Consider the following 18665-nt stretch of genomic DNA (forward strand, 5'->3'; position numbering starts at 1 on the left):
ACGAAAGCACAGGAAGACGAGTCGTTCTCCTACACAACCCTTCCCTCTGGTCTCTAACGGGAGACTTTACATTTGACACAAAGGTCATGAACAATACAACATCATGTATGACACAGGAAGCTCAGCGTGAGGACCACACGCAAGAGAAAAAACACTGGAATTAAACAGATATAGACGACCACTCACGGTAACAGAGGAACACACAGTACACACACAGTACACACAGTACACACAGTACACACACAGTACACACACAGTACACACACAGTACACACACAGTACACACAGTACACACACAGTACACACACAGTACACACACAGTACGAAGCGACCAGGAGACAAACAGGGTTTGAATACAAGAGGAGGTAAGGAGACACAATGAAGACAGCACAGGTGAAGGAACACACAACCAGGAACCAGGAAGACACACAACCACCAGCACAGGAAGTGCAGAGACACAAGACTACAAAATAAAACAGGAAACAGAAAACTACAATCATGACAACATATACATATACATACATAAATACATACATACACATACATATATATATATATATATATATATATATATATATATATATATATATATATATATATATATATATATATATATATATATATACATACATACATATATACATACATATATACATACATGCAATCATTAATACACATACATAATCAACAAGAAAAAGAAAATATATATATATATTTTTATATATATATATATATATATATATATATATATATATATATATATATATATATATATATATATATATATATATCTTCATACATATATACATATACACATACATGCATTCATAAATACACATACATAATCAACAAGAAATCCTCTCTAAATACCACGGCTCCACTAGATATCAGATGCACGTATTAGCGTATTAATTATTGAAGGAGGAAATCATCCATAAAGGTACAATTTGCAAAATGAATTCACATTTTGCAAAGTAAACGCCCTGAGGGACTGGAACAACAAACCGCTCTCGTTCCCATGTACCGCTTGTGTTTCCATTGTTCTCTGGCTCACGCCGGGTGCGAGCTGGCGCTGCAGACGAGCCGGGGTAATAGCATCATCTCTACAATTACAAGGAGGTCGCGACCCGCTGTCACGCCGAGCGATTGGCATCCGTTTGGAAACTGCTTGGCACCTGCAACCTGCAGATTTCATAAACCTGCAATTAGGCACTGGGCATGTAGCAGTCAGCACACCCTGTGAAACATCTGCTCGCCTGTGCGTGTGCGTGTGTGTGTGTGTGTGTGTGTGTGTGTACCAGTAAGAGAGAATTATGGGGAAGACAAATGCCAGACAGAAAGGAAACAGATTGATGAGAGACTCAGACTCATTGTGTGATGCTGAGATGCAGAATTATTAGCCGTCCTGTTTGACAGTGATGAGCATGAGACTGAGGGACGGCGGCTCTGGATTGTGAAAGTTCTGCTGCGGACGCACAAGCATCCATCATGGATTTTCTTTTTAGATTGTCTCCACCTCTTCTTCAGAATTAGCAGCTCCTTTGTATTTGAATGCACTTTGCAGCTGCAGAGAGAAGCTTCACCACGTCCATGAGTGACTGAACATAATGAACAGTTTCCTTCAGCTGTGCAGAGCGTCCTGTTGCCTTTCAGGTTGTTGTGTGTTACTGTTTAGGTTCAGGTCCAGGCTGATGAAGCTAACATGTGCATTTTATAAGATGTTAATATGTCAATGTTGTGTTAACAGTTTGCTGCCTCCAGGTGGTCGAAGCAAACAATGAACCACAAGTGAAATGAAGGAAAAGTGACTGCAATGCCTCCATGAACACCCGTCTGTGTGAACTGTGGCTTCTCTTCATGCTGTTGCTGCTAACGAGAACACACATTACTTATTTCAATTTCAATTTGAAAAAAGGAATTAATTGTTTCTTTATCTGATTCTATTCTAATGCAAAGTCTATTTCAGTCCGTGCATGAAAGTGGGACATGATGCTAATTCAAGATATCGCTCTTTAAAACGAAGTCGGGGCCCCTTTTGGAAAAAAGAAAAGTCCTGGTAGCTTTTCTACGCACGGTGTTGTCAGAGAAGCTGCAGAGGAGGAGAGCCGGTTAGTGGACCGGACAATGCAGCAGGAGGAGAGGAAGAGATGTGACGGGTCCTCTGATCTCCCAGCAGCCTCGATGGCAGCACTTATGCACCATTTATCTACTGAATATTAAGCAGACGGCGAGCGAGTGAGCGAGCGAGTGGGTGAGTGGGTGAGAATGAAGAGGAGTATTTATGTCAGGCTCTATATTTTCTTCATGACGGTACCGGTCAGGTACCTACTCACACTCTGAAAAGAGAAAGTGTGGAGGCTGAAACGTCTGTGACGAGTTTCCTTCGCCCCGGGCGAGTGCGCTTACACAAGACATCCCTCTCTCTCCTCTGATGCACAGACTCTGATGGGATTTGATAAAGAGAGGCGTCCTCATGTTGACACACACACACACACACACACACACACACACACACACACACACACACACACACACACACACACACACACAGGTGCATCTGGAGTGCACTCGTCCTGTCCTTGAGCTTCTCGTGACTGTAATTTATTTTATTGTCTTTTTTCCTCTCCTTCCTTTGTTTTGTGACATCGCTGCCGTCTGAAGGTAGTTGACTTTTGGAGGATAATGTTTAAATCTGCTGATAATCCCTGTAATCGAGGCGACGCGTCGTTTGAAAGGGTTTGACGTGTTCTTAAGTGATTGACATGTGATGCGTTTCTTCGTTGTCAGCTTCCATTTTCATTTTGTGTGAAGACAAATATCACAGTTTTCCGACTTCAGTCCATTCAAGCTGTCTTTAAGCAACTTTAGATGGTAATGAATACAACAAAGCACAATAATATATGTACAAAAGGCCAGCAGAGAGTTAAAGAAAGCAACAGGATGCTCAGAAGTCAAAAGGTTTGCAGCCTTTTGACTTCTGAGCATCCTGTTGCTGTTTGAGATGAACGAGTTATGTATTTTATAAATCTGATCTTCCCACAAAAACTCTTTCTGTGACTCAATTTCACTCACATTTGAGATGCTTGTACATTTCTTTTTACAACCTTTTTATGCTTCTTTCTCCTCCGAGAGAAATATTCAGCTTTTTACTGCATTTTATTATTTTGTCAGTTTTAATTACAAATTAAGACTTTACATAAAAACATAAAAGGAGCTTATATATTTTGATGAACTGTGATGGATTAAAGATAATATAGATTAAACTACCAAAGAGAATGTGAAACGTGTTCCTCGATCCCGCTGGACCGAAGCAGTGAAATGCATCGCAGCACTAATGCCTCACACATAGTGATGAGTACACAACACATTGTGCTCACTTTTAAGGAAGTATTTTTACACTAGTCGTGCAATTTTTTTTACTAAACAATCATTTTTGTGGAAGGAAACCAAAAGTGCATCTTCCCTCAGCTGTTTGAGCTGCAGAGAGGATGTTTGAGCTCCCAGCGCTGCTGCAGCATCCAGCAGAGAGAACGATCGTCCTCTGAGATCACAACACAACGCGCTGTGGACACGTTGTGTTACTTTCCTGTTACGATGACAAATGAGGAGAAGGAAGAGTTCGTTGTTCACGTCCTGCGATGGAAAGACGGTTCTGTCAGAAGATGAGAGTCAACGTAGTGGACAGATATCTCGGTTACAAACACACAATAACAGTGTGTTATTGTGTGTTTGTAACTGCTATCTCGGCTACAAACACACAATAAGACCTTTAAACAATAAGCTATTTATAGTTTACTGCCTATAAGAACTGAGCTGGAGGGTTTGAAACGTCTCATCAGCCTCAACGACAAAACGCTTCTGCAGTAAACTCAGTTTGTGTTTGAGTGGCGACAAATGTTCTTTTAGTGGAGGGTAATGTTTATTCAAACACACACACACACACACACACACACACACACACACACACGGGAGAAATAGGGAGTACAATATGCAGTGTTACTTAAGCAAATATCAAGTCACTCAAGTTCACTGTTTGATGTGTGTGTGTGTGTGTGTGAGTGTGTGTGTGTGTGTGTATGTGTGTGTGTGTGTGTGAGAGAGAGAGAGTGTATGTTTCAGACATGAATTACATGAATTAGTAAGATATATTCGCTCAATCTGCTGGAGTTTAACGCTCTACAGTTTTACTTTGTAACCAAACAGTTAAAACAGTTTTATTGGGATATTAAAATATTTTCATTATTGTTTATTTACCGTTTTTTTTTTGTTTAGAAATACCCACATGATCATTTCCAGCCGGCACATGTGAGAATATAAATCTCAGTGCAGGACCTCTGTGAGATATTCTGTTTTTGCTGAAACATTTGGGCCGTGAACATATTTATTCAAGTTATGACAATGTTATCATAACTGGTAATAAACAGTAGATTTACTGACATAATGTCAATAAACACAGAAACGGTTTTAAACAATGTATTGTAAAAATAAAAATGGGATCCTGCCAGTGGAGTCCCGTGTGAACGACTGAGCCGTGGATGTCTGACTGAACTGAATACAGAATATAATATACAGAATATAATACTGAGGCTTTGTATGAAATGAGCAGATGGTTGTCAGTTTATCATGAGGCGGAACGGAAAGAGAGATTTAAAAAGACGCTGCGCTGCAGAGGTTCGGCTGCTTTGGACAGTGAAATACTGTACAACAAACTCCAGACCAGCAGTGTTCCACCCAGTGACCCGTCAGCTGACCCGTCAGCTGACAGCTGTCAGGGTCCAGGTGACGCATCAGAGGATACAGGACGTCCCACTTCTCTAAAACTCTGTTTCCTTGACATTTGCCTCCTCGCTCTTCCGTCTCGGCCTCGCACTTCGGAGAAGACTGAAGTGACGGAAACGTGGACACAATTCAGGGAATTGGCATTCAGCCAAATATGTGCACCCCCCCCACCCCCCTCTTCCTCCTCTTCCCCCTCACCTGCACCTGCAACCCCAACCAAGGGGGGCGCTCCGCACACACACTTGAGTTTAGAAAGTCCTTTTCCAGATCACTCAAACATCAGTCAATCTTCAATTCAGCTCTCATGAGATGAGTTTGTCATCGTGTTATGAACCACGTGACTGAAGTCTTTACTTTTCATTAGTATTTGGGGCTAATGTCCCTCTCCTAGCAGCAGCAGTAGCTCTGGAGGTGCTGATAGCTATCCTGATAGCAGTAGGCTAAAATATGTTATAACATTATCATATACCTGCATTGCTTCAACGTACTTCTGGTGTGCAAGCCCTCCTTCCTTCCTGCTCCTGTGCATGAATAAAGGGCTGAGCAGTGGACACTGTCTCCTTTAAAGGACCCGGACACTGAGATGAACACCACCAACAACTTCTGCCAGAGTCCTTTTATCACTTTCTTCAAGATGCATTTGCTTTTTTGGGGGGGTTAGGGGGTAAAGGGGGGTAAAGGGGGGGGGTTAGGACCCCGCAGTGTTTTCCTCTGAGTCAGTTGATTTGCACGGACGTTAAACGGGAATAAAACCTTATTTCAAGCTCTCCTCGACAGAAAATGACTATCAGGGTTATTTTTTCTAAGTATATGAAGTGCCCCCCCCCCCCCCCCTCCTCTCTCTCTCTCTCTCTCTCTCTCTCTCTCTCTCTCTCTCTCTCTCTCTCTCTCTCTCTCTCTCTCTCCCCCTTCTCCCAACACGCGAGGATCTTTTTTTCCCCGTTCAGCGTTGTAGCTCTGAGTTGAGTTATAGTTGTCTGCCGGAATTTATTCTCCCCTCATCCGTTCGTCTGCTGGGATCGATGAGGATGACAGAGTGCAGGTGCAGCCGCGGCGCGTGCTCACAGCCGGCGGGGGACGGAGCGCGCGCGGTGCACTAGGACCGGGGAGAGATCCTGCTCGTCGTGTGCGTTGCAACTACAGAGCGGAGCTGTGGAGGAAACCCCCCATCGGATCTGCCCATTATATCCATACACCCCCCCCCCCCCCCGCACCCTCACACCCCCACCCTCGCATCTCCACCGCGGCGCTGCTGAGTGGGGATCGCGCCGACCAGTGCGTGTTGGGCTGGTGGAGCACCCAGGAGAGAGGAGCCGGAATTGAGCCCGATTTTGCGTAAAAGTCAGCTGTCAGGTTTCTTTTTTTTTAGGGGGAGTGGGGTGCTGATTCGGCAGCTTCGTGTTTTGGTACACATTCTCTCGGCTGTTGTAGTATTTTTCTTCTTCTTCCTTTCGACCCTTCATCCGTTTGAGTCCAAGTGCGCAAAGTCACATCTGCGTAGGAGAGCGCTTGGCGCGCTTCTCCCCCAAAAGGACAGAGACAAGATCTCCATTATTCTGCTCTGGATTTAAACCGGACGCCTGGCTGAATGGGTGACCTCGCTGAAACACACACTACCACTGGCTTGCACCCATTTTATGGAAAGGTGTTTTCTCCATTGACCCGGAGTTGTGATGTCCAAAGCCTGCCCCGCTGACTGACAGACGGCGTCGTACCATTTTGGAATCGGGTTGAAGGTAGGCCGGTTCCCCCCGTTGGCTCGCCGTCGTAACACGTTTTCTTTATTTTCTCTGAGCATTTCATAAAGTTTGCAGACCTCATCGTTTATGGCTCTTCGGTTATTGCGGCAATGCATTGCCCGACTGTGACTCTGTTCCGTTGAACAGTTGCACTGAGGGGAAGAAAGCTCTCACGGCGCTGGAGATGATCTGTGATTTAGAAAAATCATGCGTCGGTCAAGTTCAGCCTCTCACTGGAGGGTGAACCCGACTTCATCGACGAGATGAAGTCGAATATCGATTATTAAAGGTTTCAGCATGAGGAAGGAAACGTTCACATCATTAAACTAAATATGTCGCGGTGGGGAGAGAGGGAATCTCAGCAGCTCTCGTTTTGGGGGGGAAGTATAGAGACCTTATTTTGTCTATTTGGCTCGCGATATGTTCTCTCCTGAGCTCAACCACGAGGCAGCCGGAGAGAGAAGCCTCTGCAGTGCAGCCTCACACCGGCCCGCCGGCTCATGGAGCTCACCGAGGAGAGGATTTAGATAAAGGTGTAAACGAAGCCGCGGCTCTCCCTGAAGGCAGTCCACCAGTAAGCCTTATTAATATTACTATTATTATGATTATAATATGCACAATCCGGTCTCTGTACGGAGGAAACACGCGGCTGGTTGAATGGAGGCAGCGATTAACAATAAACACAAGTTTCTAATGGTTGCGCCACAAAAAGAACTTATCATTCTCTCTCTCTCTCTCTCTCTCTCTCTCTCTCTCTCTCTCTCTCTCTCTCTCTCTCTCTCTCTCTCTCTCTCGTGTGTCTCACGCTCCCCCCCCCCCCACACACACACACACTTGAGTTTAAAACGGATTGTGTGCGTCACTGAGAACAGGAGATGCCAAAACTTGCGCACACGCTGTAATTGATTGTGTCTTTGTATTATTGCCGTGACTAAAGCGTGTCTGCACGAGGACGGTCCAATCCACGGTATTTGGGGTTTTTTATGCTCCGTCGGCATTCCAACAGGCGTGGGCTGCTTTCCCGTTTCGACCCGTACTGTACGAGTTTCCCATGAGGACCCGCGGCGCGCTCCCTTGGGTGGAACCGCGCGCATAGCGCCGCATGACGCAGGGCTCTGAGTGGTGATTGATGATGATCCTGTTTCTCGAAGTGCGCCTGGATCAGAAATGCCAGACCACTTATGAGCCTCAGTGGCAACCCTCAGGGATTGTCAGCCTTATTTATTGATGTTTTATTCTCTTCACGTCATGCTCGCTTGACGCTGCTAAGTCGCTCCGAAGAGAGACTGCTGCTGGTCCGTGAGTGTGTATGGGCTGTGAGTGTATACTGTACATATGCGCGCGCACACTCCCTCACACACACACACACACACACACACACACACACACACACACACACACACACACACACACACACACACACATGAGGGAGTTAGGGACTATTTGTTTCTGACACACGGTGTGTTACAGCCATCACTATTTGGACTGCGTTGAGTCTCATGTTCACCAGACGCAGCACACGGGTTGTGTGTTTGTGTTGTTGGTCATGTGACCTACATCTGTGTGTGTGCGGACAAACACGACGTGTCAGAGGCCGGTTGCAGGTGAGCTGCATCTCCAATGCACCTTGATTAACCAGCGGGAAGTCACGAAAGACTGTGAGCGTCACTCTGCATCTTCAGTGTGGTTTAGTTTCAGGAGCGAGAGGCCTGACGTCACTTCTGTGTGACGTTACGACGTGAAGCATGGAAACTTGCTGCTGTTAATGCTGCTAATGCTAATGTTGCTGCTGTTAATGCTGCTGCTCTGCTGCTGCTGCCAGCAGCGCCTCGTCATCAGCAGATGACAGGAACTGTCCGCGGTGCTGAAAGTGACAGCTCCTTTGTTCAACTCTGGGCTGATTTTGTAGCTGAAATGTTCTGCGGCTGCACTCAGTCTCTTTGGCTTCACTTACAATTTATGTTTAAATATTTGAGCAGCCACTGAGCTGCATAAGCATGCGCGTAATCTGAGCTTGTCACAAGTAAACTTCTGGGATTAGAGTCCAAGAGGAAGGGTTGAGGCTCTGGAAGGAGCTCGGACCGTTTAGCGTGCGCTGAGGAAGGAGTTTGATCATCCAGGACTACTGTGTTGTCTTATTGGTTTGATAGTAGCATCCATCCTGCACGCTGCATTAATATGCTCCAAACATATATCTCTCTGATTTTAATCGACGCTTTAAGAGGGGACTTAATGTGCGCACTGCTCTTAGAATAATAACAGCTTTAAATGACATCATCATGTACTAACTGATGTTCAAATAAAATGCTGCGAGAATGAAACGAGTCGATAGTTACTAGAAAAGAAATCGACAAGCTGGACTGTGATAACTGGAGGAGCAGCTTTGTTGTGCAATATTCATCTGAAAGAAAGTCTTTCTTCTCATTATGTCATAGGAACAAATACAAATCACAGGATATATGTTCCTCTCTTGCTGTCTCTTGAGTGTAAAAATAAGACTGTGATGACAGGATGCTGAATTTATGGCCTCTCTCTCTCTCTCTCTCTCTCTCTCTCTCTCTCTCTCTCTCTCTCTCTCTCTCATCACATTCCTGACACATTAAAGGCCCACATACATATCACATATCATACATACCATAGTCTCCTTTATATTTTCTCAATGTGCCTCACAGTATTCGCTGCCATTGAGACTCCACATTTGAAATAGAGATAATGCCTGAAAGGACATTTCTCCTGCTTAAGTTACATATTTTTAATTTAAACACAACACAAGTGCCTGTTATAATGCACAAGGGCACACGGCACGCCTGCTATACAACGATTGGGAGCGATGTACAGCCTGTAAGTGAGAGAACCACGAGGTCAAATGTGCACCTACTAATTGGCTGCGATGCTTTTCTGCTCCATCCTTTTCTGAATATCTCTGTCCATGATCCAATGTGTATTTAAATATCTTCACAGGATTCAAGAGCATCATAACCGCTGTTAGGTTCACAAAGGTGCTCGGTGCCCAGTGGGACCTCAGCAGCTTGTTTGTGCTTTAATGGTCATCTATAAAAAGGACGAGCTGGTGAGGTCGTCCCTGACTGGTCCCGTGGTGATGAACGATGTGTGTGTGTGTGTGTGTGTGTTCCCCTACAGCTGATTGAATTAGGCCGCCCCACAGACCCATCGCTTTCCCAAGGAGCACTCGAAGGCGATCCCGCTGTGAAGTGTATCAATAAGCGGGTGGATGAAGTGTAAGTGGTGGTGCTGCCGCGGGCGGACAGCCGGTGATGAGGAGGGGAAGCGCGCTCACAGGGAGAGGACCGCTGATCACGCAGCAGATTGGGAGCGCTTGGTGCTGGCGCCTGTCCGTCCCTGACGTGGAGGGAGGGGCGAGGGGGGCGGAGCCAGGTAGAGCGACACACTGGGCCAACTAGTCCAGATCCCCTACGAGCCAGATCAGTTTCAGGTCTCTCGGGAGCCTCACGTCTTTGCCGTTCAGGTTTTTTTTTGGGGTCCATTTCAGTTGCCGAACGCGGCGTCGCGCGGCGTTTTGATGGCTTTGTTTTGTGAAGGCTGGCTGCTTTTGACGTGGACCCCCATGAGGCCGCAGGCAGCCCAGCTCCCACTGTGGCAGATTGATATTTGTAATTTAAGGGAAGCTGTCACACAGCATCCTCCAGATGGAGAGGGGCCGCGGCGCCGCGCAGTCCATTAAACACGGTTTGTTTAGAAATAATCATTGTGATGCGGATGCTGAGGATCCATTCGAGGCACATTGGCTCAAGGGTTCAAAATGTACAATTACGCACCGACGCATATAGAATAGCAAAGGGAGCAGCGTCCGCCCGGCAACAGGAGCTTTTAGCCTGTCCGTCATCGGACGAGGCCGCTCGGACCGGCAGAAAGGACAGGTCAGTGATTTGTGTCCCTGTTTCAGAAAAGGTTGAGGATGAGAGCTAATGCATTAATTCACCACCGGCGCACACACACACACACACACACACACACACACACACACACACACACACACACACACACACACACACACGATTGTCTTCATCGGAATTGGTATTTGAAGGAGGGTCATGTTTTAAAAAAGACCATCTCCTCCTTGTCACATTGATTGACAATAAAGAAACAATAAACAGCGCAGAGAGAGCGCCGCCTGATTAACTGCCCTTCAAAATAACCAAACGTGTGCAATAAATCTTGTTTCCATCTCACAAATTAGAAGAAGGCAGTTAGACGCTGGTTTGCAGAGCTGCGAGCTCGATGTCTTGATGCTTTGGCGCTTAAAGTATAAATGACAGTTGAGCTGTGTGATGATTCAGCGGTTAAGAGGGCGAGATTCAGATCAATATGTATGTATATATGTTAACAGTTTATGAAGTTGGGGGTCCTGAACCTGTTTCCAGCTGGTTGTGGGGGTTCAGACTTCCCCCTCATCCTCTGTGAAAGGTTTATTTGCTCATGTTTGCCAGCCTGCTAAGAGACTATTAGCTCCACTGCGCACTTAACCATGTGGCTATCAATTGGGTGATGATGGAATAATGATCTCATGTATAATGTCCTCCTTTAGTTTGCTGATTGGACCGAGAGGGAGCAGAAAGATGCAGCACACACAACATATTATTCTGCCCATGAAGTTATTATTCAGCATTTATTCATGTTTTGGCCATTATTACTGCCGTGTGAGAGCACCTGTCCACAGCGATGAGCTCTGCGGCTAATCATGAGTCATTTTAACATTCAGGATCTCTGGTTATAGTTTCTCTCCAATGATAATGAAGATAAATGACGAAATGGAAACGTTTATATTAAAATGAGGACTTTTGAGTCACAGAACTGCATTTCCAGATTAGCTTTATCTGTTCCATTAATCACTGTGTCGTCAAACTTAGTTCAAATCCAACATACATTTAATTTAAATCCCCTCAGGTGGACGCATGAATCATCTGGTTTGAATACAGATTGGCCCACATTTGTCTCACGTGTTTTATTGTTGGTTAAAGTGTTGTGATCCCTCCAGTTTTATGTACTACTTGTATATTTTATGAAGACTGTGTCGCTCTGTATCCGTTCATCAGTACTCAGTCGTGTTGGTGCTGATGAGCTGAACCAGTGTTTGAGCCCTGATGATGCTGAGTGTTGATTAATGAGCAGCGTCCCTATGAATATGCAAAAAAGAAATACAAATAATTGATTGCTTGTTCGTTTAGCAGAAGTATCAGGACATCAGGACAGCTGCAGAAAACACCTTCAGACAAAATCAATCATCAAACGATATAAAAATGTCATCGTTTCTCTGGCGATGTCAAGAAGTTAGGTTTATATTGGGGTCAGCGGCGCTTTACGTCCTGATGCTTTGCATAAAGGAGCAAACAGCCAAAACAAGAAGAGCTCATAAACCAGTCAGACGCTTTTATTTGTGGCCACTTATCTGTGGAACTGTTCCTCTGTTGTTCCACACTGAGCCCATGAATAAAATAATCTATGGAGAAGCTGTGCGCACGCCGAGATAACGCAGATACTAATTAAATGTAATGAATGTTTGACGCTATCACACCACAAGTCCATTACTATTAGATCACTACGGCAGCAAATGTAAACCGAGCAGCACTAAAAAACTCTCTCCTTCTGCACCTGGACAGCTGATCTGGTTAAACAAAGTCCGGCCTGTCAAAGTCACTTTCAAGAGCTCCAGCTTTCCATTGGAAAGAGGAACCTGTCAGCAGTCACAGTATTGGGACTAAAGTGGTGCTGACTGGACTCACGAGGTGAAGCTTCATGTGTGGAGACGTCCATGCAGCTTTCATGCAACATGGCCCGTGTGTTTAAATCAATGAGGAGGAAGGATGAAGAAGTAATACACGGGAAAAAGAAAGGAGATAGAGGCGAAAGTAAGGCGAGGAAAGGAAATCAAAAGAAGCGTTTTCCAGCTTCTTTTCATTTGCTCTACACATATATTGAGCTCTGGACTGTATACGTGTAAGTACTCCACTTCCATCAAGAGGCTGCGTTTCATCAGGATATTTAAATCACTAGTTAGACTGTTCAGCAGCTCATCACGAGCTCGTGGCGTTTATGTCACTGACGTTTCATTCTCATATGAGAAGTGGATGCGATCGCAGTGGCGTCACCCATTGGCCCTCTGAAGCCGCCAGTTTAGCACGCTGGCAGTCGCCATCTTGTTTTTTTTCTGCAGACATTTGAAGACTTCCAAATTATAACGTTTAACTTTCAAACAGAAAACAAAAGCTTTCTTATCTAATGGAGCTTTAGCTCCTAAAAGATCGTCATGCTGTCTTGAAGAAGACTTGAAACTAGAGATTGAGACATAAACTCACATGTACTGAGGTCAAATATCAATGAAGAAGTAAGACTTATATAAGATGGATGTATTTTTGCAAAAGCTCTTTTAAAGGGACAGTTCACCCCAAAACAAATCTGACTTCTGACTTTGTTCTTTCTCCGTCTGTCTGCACGCCGTCTTAACACAGAGAGTAACATAATGAGTCTTTCTCTCTGATGTCACTTTGCATTCGTTCTGGAAAAACCTTGCCAATGTCCCATGGGCGAAGGCGTATAGAGAAGAGCTGTGAACCGCTCCCACACACATGCACACACACAACACACACAACACACACAACACACACCAATGCAAGGAGAGCAGGAACGTAAACACATGCATATAGAAACACTTTAGTCTGAGCAAAGTGTTTGTCTTGAAGGGTAGAATTGCATTCACAGGTGTAATTGAATCTCTTTTTTTTCTTTTTAATTGGTGAGGAAAGTACATTAGCGCCCGCTGCAGCTTTCCTCTGAGACATGAGATGCTGGAAAATCTCCGCGCTGGCAGCGACTCGTGAGAAAGTTGTCAGAATTTTGAAGATCAGATTTGCTCAGAGCAGTGAAATCGTAAGCCTCTCGGTGGACCCGAGCACAAAAAAAAGAGAGAATTGGAGACAGTGGAGGGACTTTATCTCAATTCTCTGTTGCTCGGCTTGTCAACGTGTCTCTGGGATCCACTCAGATGACCCGAGCTCTGAGCTGCAGAGAGGGAAGAGGAAGAGACAAAAACACAGACGAGGTCATGCGAGAATTAGAGAGCGAGGGAAGGAGAGAGGGAGGGAGGGAGAGAGAGAGAGGGAGGTGTTCCCATTGTCTCCTGAAGCTCGATCACTTGTTTCATCCTCTGCAACGAGTCCACAGGGAGCAGCAGCGCTGCACCCGGAGGAACAGCTGATCTGACGTCGGCGTCGGTCAGTAATGAGCGAGCTGCCGGTCTCCAGACACTCGTCCAATCCAGACGGAGAGCTGAAAGTCTGAAACTCTTCAGGGTTAATAAACTGGCACAAAACGAGCTGCTCTTTAAAAAAAAAAAAAAAAAAAGAAGCGACTTCACAACGTGATCGCTACGCACCGGTGTGTCGGTGTGTTAGCGCTGTGACTTTGCAGTGTTGTTTGTCGAAGGTCACTGACATCTATGTGTCTGTTCATCCTGCATATGCTTGTGTGTGTGTGTGTGTGTGTGTGTGTGTGTGTGTGTGTGTGTGTATACACACTGATCTGACACACAGGCCCAGTCAGTCCTGTTCTTGGCTCCAGCAGTGATCTGGCACTCATCCTAGTCCTGCAGACCCTGCCATGCCTCCTCTCCTCCCTCTCTGTCCCTCTCTCTCCCTCTCTCTCCCTCTCTCTCTCTCTTTCCCTCCCTCCTCCTCCTCGTCCTCTTCCTCTCCTCCTCCTCCTTCCACACACCAGTGCGGATCAGCCTGCTCAGGCCATGCGAGGCATCAGGGAAATAAAGAAGGGAAAGTGAGCAGCCTTTACCTCTCTCTCTCTCTCTCTCTCTCTCTCTCTCTCTCTTTCTCTCTCTCTCTCTCTCTCTCTGTCTCTCTCTCTCTCTCTCTCTCTCTCTCTCTCCCTCTCCTCATGTCTGTGTCTCTCCACAGTGCTGCTTCCATGTGACAGTATGATATGGCAGTATTATGTACCTCATTATAATATGCCACACAAAAGATATTGAACACATGGAGCTGCGGCTATTCATGGGCCAGGATAGCAATCAGCAAATCCCTTTCCATATTCCTTTGACAAAACCTTGGATAACCTTACAGCGGGATCCACACACACACACACACACACACACACACACACGCACACACACACACAGACTCAGTGCCTTACTGTTCTGTTTCTGTTCACATAAATCCTGAAATAAGATTCCATCTGAGATAACTGGACTGCTCCCCGCAGGCCTGCGAGACCACAGCAGCTGCACTGTAGAATGGATACAGACATGCTCGGAGAATAATCAATGATACCGAGCGTGTGTGTGTGTGTGTGTGTGTGTGTGTGTGTGTGTGTCTGTGTGTGTGTGTGCATCCAGGTTTTGAAAAAAAGAAAAGAAAATCTCCAGACTAAATGGATAATTGATATTAAAGTTGAACAGCCTCTCAGGGTTTCCAACAATCTAAACAATTGAATTGAAATAAACCAGATTGTTTTGATCGCGTCCCATATTTAGCCGTTCATGTGTAAAACTAAAGAACAAAGAAACCTTTGGAGCTTAATGTACATTGTTTACTTTGAAGGGACGCGTGTTCTCATGCTTTAATGACATGGATGCATTCTTCACACATGGACACGTGGTCGTTTTATTTAAATGGGTTCAACACGCATGACACCAGCGACCCGGCTGCATGTTTGTGGGTCGGTGTCGGCTGTGCTGGACCTGCAGCAGCTGGGACGCGTCTCCTCTTTCGGGGGTCCGATTGCTTCACACGGTGAAGTGCACACGAGGGTCACGCTGAGACGACCAGGTGAGCTCGTCTGAGACGCGTTGAGGCGTCTGAAGGTCACCGAGACGAGTTCAGGGAGCGCAGTCGACTCCCAGCAGAGCTGCAGTGTGTGTGTGTGTGTGTGTGTGTGTGTGTGTGTGTGTGTGTGTGTGGGACGGTATAAAAATGAGCTACCGATAAGGAGGCGAGCATATGTTGAATAAAACATCCTCTGATTCCCCGACCGCCCCCTAAACCCTCCACCCGCGGTCCCCAGCGAGTGTGTGAGATACCAGCCGCCCAATAAGAGCTCATCATGTTTAATAGGGCTTTCACACACCTTCCGCTGCCTTCTTTGTCTGTGTGTGTGTGTGTGTGTGTGTGCTCTATTGTTGTGCACCACCCACAACTTGGTCCAGTTGCTAATGAAGCTCATATTTCTTGCTCTGCCAAACCTGACAGTCTCAGTCTTAGTGAAGTGTCAGAGACGACTTCTCCACCTCGCTGAGCGCCTGACGGCTTCCAGCTTCTGCTTGGTGAGTGGCCGCGCTGTTCGTTTGTGTCGTGGGCTTCAGTTTCTGGCAGTTATCATTTTTTATATTAGCAGCAGTTACCTTATGATGCGAAGGACGATTTTAAAGTGTTTGTGGAGTTTTTCTTCTTCGTGACGTTCGTCGCTGTGTTCAGTTCATGACTGAAGATATTTTTCTGCAATTAGTTTTTATGAAACTCCTCGGGCTCATTTTCTCCAGAAACGTTGAGGTTGTTTTATTTTGTTATCCATCACCGGGAGTCCAGTGTCGTCTCATCAGCATGGTCATTACCTTTGTGGAAAATAAAGTTGCAGCCCCTGTTTGATTTTAATGTGCAGACTTTGGGAGCGTTTGCGAGGAGGCACGAGGCGGCTTCTGGTTCCCGATTCATCCACTGCCGTGTCTCTGCTCCAGAATTAAACCTCCAGCAAACAGGTAACAATCTGTGCAGTAGTTGCTTATGGAGCTGCCTGCTGTCAGAGCCGGAGCCCGGGCCAGACAGGAATCAGGCAAGCAAGATGCTGCGATCTCAAGGATTACACGTTGAAGGAAGATGCACAGCTCTGACTTAAAACAGGAACCTTTTTTTATCCCGTTATATCTCCCAACACAAGGTGCCAGAATCAATACCGCAAATATGAAGCTAAGCAAAGATACCAAAGCTAAACAAAGATAAAGATATGGCTTTTATATTGAGGCAAGTAAACGTTGGAGAAGTGAAAAGCAGCTCTGATCCGATTGGCAAGTGCTTTGGTACGAACCGGCATAGTTAGTGGAGTTAGTGGTGAATAACTACTGTACAGTAATGTCTGCTGGATGCACAGCTCACAGCTGACATGATGTACAGCAACATCTTAACGGAGGAAAAATAGTCCCGGCATGCAGGAGACGGCAACTGCAACTTGTCGAAGGTCACCAGGCGCGACGGCAACACGTTGACGGTTGAACTCGCGCTATCTTCCTCATCTTTTGTATCCCGACCGCCTCCATCGCTCCTGCTCTCCGCCACCTCCCCCTCCACTTCTTCCACTTCTCTCCATCCCCAGCTTGTCCCTAGTCAAGCAGGGAATCGATTTTTAAACCGGCAAGGCTCTGGAGACCGAGCGGGGGCCCATTATTGGCCTCATTTAGGCTCCGTCGCCATCACAATGGCTCCGCGAGACAATGGGATGGACTCCGTCATGGACACCAAGGCGTAAATACCCATTCCAGCTGAAAACCGCTCAGGCCAGCATTTCCTGTCCTCTGGGATCTTTGTTTTAAGAAGCCGCTGTCAGTTTGAGAGGATGGACCGCGGCGCCGCTCCACACACCACTAATACAGGCGCAGCCAGCACTTTTCCCCGCCGCAGGCGAGATAGAAGAAGAATGCAGCGACGGTACGAGCTTCATTTCTCCTCCGTGCTGCATTCTGCATGCCACCTTTCACTAGGTTTTTGTTTTTGGTGCCTGCGACACACGACGATGTGTTTTTACTGTAAACAGTAAATCAGCTTCATGTCTGTCAGGCGAAGCCGAACACAACCGTCTCGCTCTTTCTCTGTTTGGACTCGAGGGTTTCAGGACGGCTTCTGCACTTCCAGCTGTTCGTCTCTTGCACTTAAACCCATGAACTTACAGGGTCCATGTTTCCACTCAGGCCGACAGCTTTTCGTCAAAATACGTGTTCACGATGACACGCCCGTCATCCTGAAACACACCTCGCAGCCTGCTAGCTAGCGAGTGTGTGGTCGCATGCAGCAGCAGCAGCGCTCACAGCTTCAACCAGAACTTGGAGAAGTTTCCTCTTCATAAGAGTCTGAGTTGGATGTATTTGCGCTCACGTTGTCGCTGCAGAAAACTGCAGTTACACATTTCTAAAAGCGTGTTGGCATCACGCTGAACGCTCGGCTGTCCTCTAACAGCAGCTGTCAATATCAGACTGCAATTTGGCAAATGAAGGGCATAATGTTCCACGCCCGATATAATAAGAATCTATTTAGACCGATCAATAGCCATTTCTGGATGTTTTTATTTACTTCAGTTGATGAGAGGAAACAATTTAGCAGCGACTGTTTGTTTGGCCGCATGAGTCACTTCAACATGGCAGCTTGTTCAGTCTGACGTCAGCGAGAGGAACGTACAGTATTTATATTTATCAACGCATGTTTCTTCTGACTTCAAACCGGTAAACTCACAAAGACTAAAGACAAGGAAGACATTGAGTGAGTTCATCTGATCCAAACATGTCAGACGGGTCCATTATTCTGTGTGACGATGGAGGCATTTATTAGATATATAACTGTATTCTAGACACACAATACTGCAGGGTTTGCCTATAATTCAAATGGCTAAATTATGCTTAAACCAAAAGGAAAAGAATATGATTATAACGATGACGCCTGGAGAGTAACAACAGACGGGAGGAAGTCATGATACACACATGAATAACAAAAACAAGTGCACAATGTACTTAAAAAAGAAAATATTAAGTATTGCAACGGGCATTGTAGTACGATATCGATCACTATATATTGTTTTTTATACTAATCCCAGTGTGTGTGTGTGTGTGTGTGTGTGTGTGGGGGGGGGCGGTCGCGCTGGTGGACAGTACGCGTTGGTACTGGTGAGCGCGGTGGACCCGGCCTGCAGCAACAGCGGGCGTTTGGGATTGGCTCGCAGCCGTGCGGTAATTAATCTCACTCAGCGAAGAGGTGCATGTTGGGACCGAGGCCGGGCAGAGCTCGCCGCACCTCGCTCGTTAACTCTAACCACCTATGGCCGGCCTCCGGAGATTAACGAGGGCGGCCCGTGGTCAAAAGCGGTCAAACGCGTTTTAAAGAACGCTCGCTCAGCCGACCAGCC

At 46.1% G+C, this 18665-nt stretch overlaps 1 protein-coding gene across 2 annotated transcripts in view; it reads left to right on the forward strand.

Moving 5' to 3' along the window:
* Positions 1-6066: 6066 nt before the first annotated feature.
* The window catches only part of il1rapl1a (interleukin 1 receptor accessory protein-like 1a), a 140111-nt gene continuing 127512 nt past the window's right edge, over positions 6067-18665 (forward strand). For both annotated transcript variants that reach the window (XM_068571855.1, XM_068571856.1), the window contains exon 1: positions 6067-6515. The gene's annotated coding sequence lies outside the window, so the exon portion shown is untranslated. The remainder of the gene's footprint in view (positions 6516-18665) is intronic.

Source organism: Clinocottus analis, unplaced genomic scaffold (genome assembly GCF_023055335.1).
Source record: "Clinocottus analis isolate CAN_PGR_092001 unplaced genomic scaffold, fCliAna1.0.p SCAF_12, whole genome shotgun sequence".
NCBI classification, from domain to species: domain Eukaryota; kingdom Metazoa; phylum Chordata; class Actinopteri; order Perciformes; family Cottidae; genus Clinocottus; species Clinocottus analis.